General features: G+C 41.0%; 1 pseudogene across 1 annotated transcript; it reads left to right on the plus strand.

The window, feature by feature from the left end:
• Nucleotides 1-7,155: 7,155 nt before the first annotated feature.
• LOC308533264 (large ribosomal subunit protein eL32-like) lies at nucleotides 7,156-7,590 on the plus strand (annotated as a pseudogene). The gene has a single exon. The product of its transcript is annotated as a large ribosomal subunit protein eL32-like (transcript).
• The last annotated feature ends 1,367 nt before the right edge of the window (nucleotides 7,591-8,957 follow it).

Consider the following 8,957-nt stretch of genomic DNA (forward strand, 5'->3'; position numbering starts at 1 on the left):
CTGAAGTATGAAGAGTCAGACTGTTATTTGCTGTTAGAGTTTATCTTTTTAGCTAATAATAACTCTCTGGCATAGATGCTATTGGTCTTTAATGTCCTGTGACTTTTAGAAAATGTTGTAAATAATTTGTATTTAATTCAATTTATTCAGAAATTAAATATGTTTAATAAGGTTCACTACTATGCCAGAGTATCTGTTGGTTTACTACCCCTCTAAAATATAAATAATACATTTAAGTAAATCATAGTCTTAAAATACACTTAGAATGCTGCATTATATAAAGCAAAATATATTTTTAACAAAATGTCTATAATTAGATGCAGCTGAGAAAATAAATCCAAAGTTATGACAGGGGAGACTCACTCTCCCTTGAAGCTGTGCTACATGGAATGCTTTCAAAAGCATGGGCCCTTAAAGCCATTCAAGGAGAGGTAAGCAGGCACCATCTCCTCATTCTTTACTATAAGATTCCAATTGGGGCTGGGCCAGAGATGAACATTTCTAAATACTTCAGAAAAGTCCACAGAAATGTTAAAAGACTTTTAAGCAAAAGAATGTCTGTCTTTCTGCATCCATGAGTAGTAGTGCTCATCAGACTTTCCTAATAACACAAAGGCAAAGGCAAGTCCATACACTTGATCAGATGTCAAAGGAATGGGAGGTGGACTATTAGGTCACCCTTAGTCAGAGCTTCTTCTGGCTTTTTCCTATATGCTGTTCACCAATATGAGTCAGGTGGACCTTTGTGAGAGAAGTGTTTGGTGGCCAGGACCTCTTTGGGGCATTTCTTTCTAAATGGAATACACAATAGATAAGAGAGTAGAGAAGGTAATACAGGGAAGCTACTCTTTCAGTTCAGGAGTTGATGAAGCCCATACATGCATTCAGGAAGTCCATGGGATTCTCTAGCTGTGGGTAGTGGCTAATGTGGTCATTCAGAATCAACACTGTGGACCTTGGCAGTTTTTCCTGTACAGCTCCAAAAACTTCAGATAGGAATTCACTGGATTCAAAGGCCCACAGATAAAATGAACTGGCATAGCTACAGAGCCAAGAGCTCCCACCCAGCGTCTTTAAACCTCTTCCTCTGATGGATGTACTATAACAGACTAAGTTCCCATCATTGCTGTATATCACTGTCCACATATCCCACAGCTCACACTCAGAGGGTGAGGTATATGGCCCAAAGACTGGGATGAGACTTCTACAGAATACAAAGAAGTTCATCAATAGTGTGAAGATGGGTGACAGCATGCCTTTTGAGAAGCTTTTGGAGAAGAAAAAGATAGTGAGTCTTGAGAAATATACCTCCATTTGACAGACAGAGACTCCTTATGGTAAGCCAATCAGATTGATTCTGCTTGAACCTATTTTAATATAATTTTTACATGACACAGAAGCCTTTATAAGAAAATGAAGACCTGAAGAAGTAAGTTTATTGAAGATTTGATGAAAATTAGAAAGTTGTGTGAAAATGTAATAGGGAGAAACTAAGATGGCGGCATAGATAAACACCGGGAAATAGTTGCCCCACACAGCAATTGAAAATTAGCCCAAAGGACGGAGCAAACATCGTCCAAAACAACAGGAAGGCTGGCTGAGTGTAATTTCTACAACTAGAAGAAAAGAAAAGCACGCTGAGAGCCAGAGGAGCTGCGGAGGCTGAGTGCAGAGGTACGCGGCGGCTCGCGCGCGCGGAAAGGGGGTGGCACCTGAGGACGCGGCTGTCTTTTTGAATCACAAGCTCCCGACTGCTCTGATCTCCGGTTCTGGGAAGTCTCTGGGGACTTAGGACTCATACTGGGAGAGGCGGCTCTCTCAGGCGGCAGCGGGCGAACTTGAGGGCCGCTTTTTCTCAGAGGTGCTTGCAGCCGTTACCGGGACACTGAGACGCGCGACTCCAGGCGCGGAGAATCAGCCATTGCTTCTTTCTCCGCCCTTTGTCTCCCTGAGACCCCGCCCCACCCAGGCTGCGGCAGAGGCTTTTGCATGTGAATGCCCCAGAACTTTGCAACCTGATAATTACCTAACTGCAGCCGGGCCAGCCAGACCCGGAACTTCCAAGAGAAGGCCCAAGGCCCCGCAGCGGCTTGCATTGCTTCACAGCTGAGCCTCTTCGTGGCGGCTCCAGCTGTGTGGCCTCAGGCAGGGGCTGAATTAGCACCTCCTTAGATCCAGGAGCCACTGTACCCAGTGGTCAGAGGGGGGCCATTCTCCCACTTCAGACACAGCTGATTCCCACAGCCAATTGGCCTGGAGGTCAATTCCTCCCAGTGATCCTACAACAACCGAGGCACCAAGAGTGCACCAAGAGTGTCCACCCCAGGTAACTGGGGAGGCTGAGCCACTGGGCCCTACAGGACACCTGGCGCGCAGGGCCACTCTATCAACACAGGGAAGCAGCCAAAATGTGGAGACAGAGAAACAGGTCACAATTGGCAGAAACGGAGGAGGCCAGACGACTGGATATAGAGTTCAAGGCCACGTTTATAAGGTTTGTCAAGAATTTTATGGAAACCGCCGATAAATTTAATGAATCCCTCAGGGAGTATGGTGAGACCATGGAGGTCATGAAAAAGGACCAATTAGAAATTATGCATACACTGACTGAAATAAAGAATACTTTACATCGGCCCGAACCAATATGCTCAATTAATATTTGACAAAGGAGGCAAGAACATACAATGGAGCCAAGATAGTCTCTTCAATAAATGGTGTTGGGAAAATTGGACAGATATATGCAAGAAAATGAAACTAGACCACCAACTTACACCATACACAAAGATAAACTCAAAATGGATAAAGGACTTAAATGTACGACAGGAAACCATAAAAATTCTAGAAGAATCCAAAGGCAACAAAATCTCAGACATATGCCGAAGCAATTTCTTCACTGACACAGCTCCTAGGGCACTTGAAACTAAAGAGAAAATAAACAAATGGGACTTCATCAAAATAAAAAGCTTCTGCACAGCAAAAGAAACCGTCAACAAAACAACGAGAAAACCCACTGTGTGGGAAAACATATTTGCCAATGTCATATCTGATAAGGGCCTAATCTCCAAAATTTATAGGGAACTCATACAACTCAACAAAAGGAAGATAAACAATCCAATCAAAAAGTGGGCAAAGGACCTAAATAGACACCTTTCAAAAGAGGACATTCAGAAAGCCAAGAGACATATGAAAACATGCTCAAAGTCACTAATCATCCGAGAGATGCAAATCAAAACAACAATGAGGTATCATCTCACACCTGTCAGACTGGCTATCATCAACAAATCAACAAACAACAAGTGCTGGAGAGGATGTGGAGAAAAAGGATCACTTGTGCACTGCTGGTGGGAATGCAGACTGGTGCAGCCACTATGGAAGACAGTATGGAGTTTCCTTAAAAAACTGAAAATGGAACTCCCATTTGACCCTGTGATCCCACTTCTAGGATTATATCCCAAGAAACCAGAAACACCAATCAGAAAGGATATATGCACCCCTATGTTCATAGCAGCACAATTCACCATAGGTAAGATCTGGAAACAGCCTAAGTGCCCATCAGTAGATGAATGGATTAGAAAACTGTGGTACATCTACACGATGGAATACTATGCTGCTCTAAAAAGGAAGGAACTCTTACCATTTGCAACGTCATGGATGGAACTGGAGAGCATTATGCTAAGTGAAATAAGCCAGTCAATGAAGGAAAAATACCACATGATCTCACCCATACATGGATAATAGAGACCATTATAAACTTTTGAACAATAATAGATACAGAGGCAGAGCTGCCTCAAACAGATTGTCAAACTGCAGCGGGAAGGCCGGGGAGGGTTGGGGGGCAGGAGGTAGGGGGGTAAGAGATCAACTAAAGGACTTGTATGCATGCATATAAGCATAACCAATGGACATAAGACACTGGGGGATAGGGGAGGCTAGGGGACTGTCTAGGGCGGGGTGATAAAATGGACACATATGTAATACCCTTTGTAATACTTTAAGCAATAAAAAAAAAAAAAAAGAATACTTTACAGAGATCCAACAGCAGACAAGAGGATCCCAAGAATCAAGTCAAAGATTTGAAATGCAAAGAAACAAAAAATACCCAACCGAAAAAGAAAAAAGAAAAGAGATTCAAAAAATATGAAGATAGTGTAAGGAACCTCTGGGACAACTTCAAGCGTACCAACATCAGAATTATAGGGGTACCAGAAGGAGAGAGAGGGCAAGATATTGAAAACCTTTTTGAAGAAATAATGACAGAAAACTTCCCCCACCTGGTGAAAGAAATGGACTTACAAGTCCAGGAAGCGCAGAGAACCCCAAACAAAAGGAATCCAAAGAGGACCACACCAAGACACATCATAATTAAAATGCCAAGAGCAAAAGATAAAGAGAGAATCTTAAAAGCAGCAAGAGAAAGACAGTCAGTTACCTACAAGGGAGTACCCATCCGACTGTCAGCTGATTTCTCAACAGAAACCATGCAGGCCAGAAGAGAGTGGCAAGAAATATTCAAAGAGATGAATAGCAAGAACCTGCAACCAAGATTACTTTATCCAGCAAAGCTATCATTCAGAATGGAAGGTCAGATAAAGAGCTTCACGGATAAGAAAAAGCTAAAGGAGTTCATCACCACCAAACCAGCATTATATGAAATGCTGAAAGGTATTCTTTAAGAAGAGGAAGAAGAAAAAGGAACTCTTACCATTTGCCACAACATGGATGGAACTGGAGAGCGGATAAATACCACAAGATCTCACTTATTTGTGGAATATAATGAACAACATAAACTGATGAACAAGGACTGATCCAGAGACGGAGAGGCATTGATTGGACTGTCGGGCCTTGGAGGGAAGGTAGGGGAGGGTGGGGGCAAGGGGGAAAGATCAACCAAAGGACTTATATGCAAGCATATAGGCCTAACCAATGGACACGGACAACGGGGGGGTGAGGGGGTGAGCGGGGAGAGGGGGGGTAGAGGGTACACATATGTAATATCTTAATCAATAAAAAATATTAAAAAAAAAAAAAAGAAAATGTAATAGGACAAAGGGTATGAGCTCCATATTTTGGGGTAGAATGTCCTGAACCCCACCATATTTAAAAGGATATTTATTTCAACACTGTTTATAATAGTAAGAACTTGAAGGCGGAAGGAGCCCTAAAACTAAGTACTATTGATAGAAGGATAGTTAAATAAATTATAGTAATCCATACTATTATACAGTTATTAAAAAGAATAAAGTGGCCCTAGCTAGTTTAGCTCAGTGGATAGAGAGTCAGCCAGGGGACTGAAGGTCCTGGGTTCGATTCTGGTCAAGGGCATGTACTCGGTTGCAGGCTTCTCCCCAGCCTGGGCCCTGGTTGGGGCACATGCAGGAGGCAACCAATCAATGTGTTTCTCTCACATCACTGTTTCTCACTGTCTTTCCCTCTCTCTTCCACTCGCTCTAAAAACCAATGGAAAAATATCCTCGGGTAAGGATTAAAAAAAAAAGAAGAAGAAAGTGGACCAATGATACTGGAATAAAAGATCACTAAAATAACATCGAATGGAAAAGAGCAAGTCACAGATGCTTCTTTGCAAAACAAAACAAGATAAAATAACCACTATACTAATATATGTATGTATATATGCATATGCATGCAAAACAGCAGTGAAATGACTAGAAAATTATGTTACTAATTGTGAATAGGGGAATGTATGTATGTGTGTGCACGGGTGCGCATGTGTGTGTTGGGTGATGGCAGGTGTTAGGGCAGTGGTTCTCAACCTTACTAATGCCGCGTCCCTTTAATACAATTCCTCATGTTGTGGTGACCCCCAATTTCATTATTACAAATTGAACATAATTAAAGCATAGTGATTAATCACGAAAACAATATGTAATTATATATGTGTTTTCCGATGGTCTTAGGCAACCCCTGTGAAAGGGTCATTCAACCCCAAAAGGGGCCGCGACCCACAGGTTGAGAACCGCTGTGTTAGGGGGTCTACCATATTTTATTCTACATCCTTTTTGTTGTTTGAGTCTTTTACAAAAATGCAGTTTGTACTGCTTGTATAATAATATACAATTTCATAAACAACATTTTAAAATTGAAATTTTATCTTCTTTTGGGAAAAACACAATAGCATAAAAAGTCTTAGGATATGCCCGGCTGGCAAAGCTCAGTGGTTGAGCATCAACCTATGAACTAGGACAGTGGTCGGCAAACTCATTAGTCAACAGAGCTAAGTATCAACAGTACAACGACTGAAATTTCTTTTGAGAGCCAAATTTTTAAACTGAAACTATATAGGTAGGTACATTGCTATTAACTTAATTAGGGTACTCCTAAGCTGGCCTTTGCTAAAAATGTCCTCAATCTGATTGAGATACGTTCACTGAAGTCGACCCCTTCCAATTCTCCCATCCACACTCGTCTTGTATACTTGCTTTACTAGGAGGTCACAGTTTGATTACTAGTCAGGGCACATGCCTGGGTTGTCGGCTGGATCCCCAAGTGTGGGGCATGCAAGAGGCAGCCAATCAATGAGTCTCTGTCATCACTGATGTTTCTATCCCTCTCTCCCTCTTCCTCTCTGAAATCTATATATATATATACATCTATATCTATATCTATATCTATCTATCTATATATATATATATATACACATACATATATATATACATACACACATATATATATTTAAAGTCTTAGGACATATCAGTTCTGCCTCTTAATTCTCTGGACCATTATTCCTTAACTATAAAATGAGAACTTGAGCTATATTATCTAACTTCTCTATCAATTTTAAATTTCTATGAGCCTATAAAATATAATTTTTCACTTTATTTCTGTATTTTTATTTCTTTTTTGTTGGAGAGAGAGAGAGAGAGAGAGAGAGAGAGAGAGAGAGAGAGAGAGAGAGAGAGACTTATTTGTTGTTCCTCTTATTTATGCATTCATTGGTTGGTTCTTGTATGTACCCTGACCAGAGATCAAACCCACAACCTTCACAACCTTGGTGTATCAGGATGGTGCTCTAACTAACTGAGCTACCTGGACAGAGCCTTTTTGTATTTTATTTCTAATTTGTATTTAACAATTACTAGGGCCCCTCTCTTCCTCAGCGCTTCCTACGGAGGTGGCAGTCATCTCCTACTTGGCACCATGACTGCCCTCACACCCCTCATGAAACCCAAGACTGTCAAAAAGAGGACCAAGAAGTTCATCTGGCACTCGTCAGACCAATATGTCAAAATTAAATGGAACTGGCAGAAACCCGGAGGCATTGACAATAGGGTGCATAGAAGATTCAAGGGCCAGATCTTGATGCCCAACATTGGTTAGGGGAGCAACAAGGAAACAAAGCACATGCTGCCCAGTGGCTTTCGGAAGTTCCTGGTCCATAACATCAAAGAGCTTGAAGTGCTGCTGAAGTGCAACAAGTCTTACTGTGCTGAGATTGCTCACAACGTCTCCTCAAAGAACCGCAAAGCCCCTGTGGAAAGAGCAGCCCAGCTGGCCCTCAGAGTCACCAATCCCAATGCCAGGCTGCACAGCGAACAAAATAGACAGACTGTGTACACATTGTATTTGTGTTAATAAAATCATGAAATTCTGCCAAAAAAAAATTATTAGTTCAATCTTACAGGCACATTACCAACGTAACAAATAATTTTTTTTTGTCTGAGTAACTAAATTATGTCTGCCATGAGTGTGGCTACCTACTTTTACATTTAAAATGATAGAGTTTAGTTTAGTTCTTTATTTTACCAGAATTACTATAATGCAATATGATTACTGCTATAAAGTAGGTATATGTGAAAAAGTATGAAGGAATATATAGAAGGGAGCCTCTAACTCTGTTTTGGGTGATCAGAAAATGCTCCGTAAATATTTAATCTCAGTTCTATATTATTAGTAGAAATTCCAGAATTATGCAGTAGACTATTATCTCCAAAATAGGAACATTAGTCATCAAAAGCAATAGCTGAAGCACCAACCCAAACATAGGAATAGAAAGTTAAAAATGTCCTCTGGGATACAGACATTGGGGAAATAGAAAGAGTTCACAAGCTCAAAAGCAAAGCAAGAATACCCACTCTCCCCACGTCTGTTCAATACTGCAGAGCAAAATGACCAAATAAGATGCCCCTGCAGTGGAGGCAGAGAAAAGTCAGGTAGGGCAAGTAAAAATGCTCTAAGCCTTGGGAGCCCTCCAGAGGTAGGCAGGTTGCTTCTGGGGGAAAAAAACATGGGAGGGGGGGGGGCGGGGCGGGGAGAGGAGGAAAGACCCAATCACAGTCTACACAATTTCCCAGGTTATTAGTGCTACATGGCTGTACAAAATGGGAATTCACTCTGGTAGTGTTGCTCAGGAAGTATTCTAAAGACTGTGTTTTTCTTGCTGTGATGTTTGTAATGGTTACAAACTTCAGTTAGTCTACCCAGTTTAAGCAGTTTTCCTTAACAATGCCTTTGTTTTTGCTTTTAACCTCACATCTCCATAGGGCAATCAAGTATTACTTGTCAAGAACAGAGCCCACACTATGAAGATTCCCAAATAATTAGACATAAATGCCAAACATTTAAAAAAGCACAGATATTAGATACCAATCCTTCCTCTCAAAGACACAGCCCACCTTATGAGACATATCTAGAGATTATTGCAGTAGTGGAGCTTGAAAGCATTTACTTGGTATGAAGCAAGGAGGAAATTTAGCTACTATTTTATATTTCACCCCTTCTATGAGTAACATGGTTGCGTCTAGTTTTAGCTAAATCCTTGTCTAAACATCCTGTTCTGTCATTGTGGATTCAAGATCAGGCCACTGATGGAACTTAATGACTCCATAAGAAATAGGGATTCATCTGTTCATGACAGTTAATTTCCAGTACTATTGCTTTGAGGACACATTTGGTATTTCTAAATATAATGCTTATTAAATAAAAATCAATATGTTAATTAA

The sequence above is a fragment of the Myotis nattereri genome (genome assembly GCF_964212035.1).
Source record: "Myotis nattereri genome assembly, chromosome: 17".
NCBI classification, from domain to species: domain Eukaryota; kingdom Metazoa; phylum Chordata; class Mammalia; order Chiroptera; family Vespertilionidae; genus Myotis; species Myotis nattereri.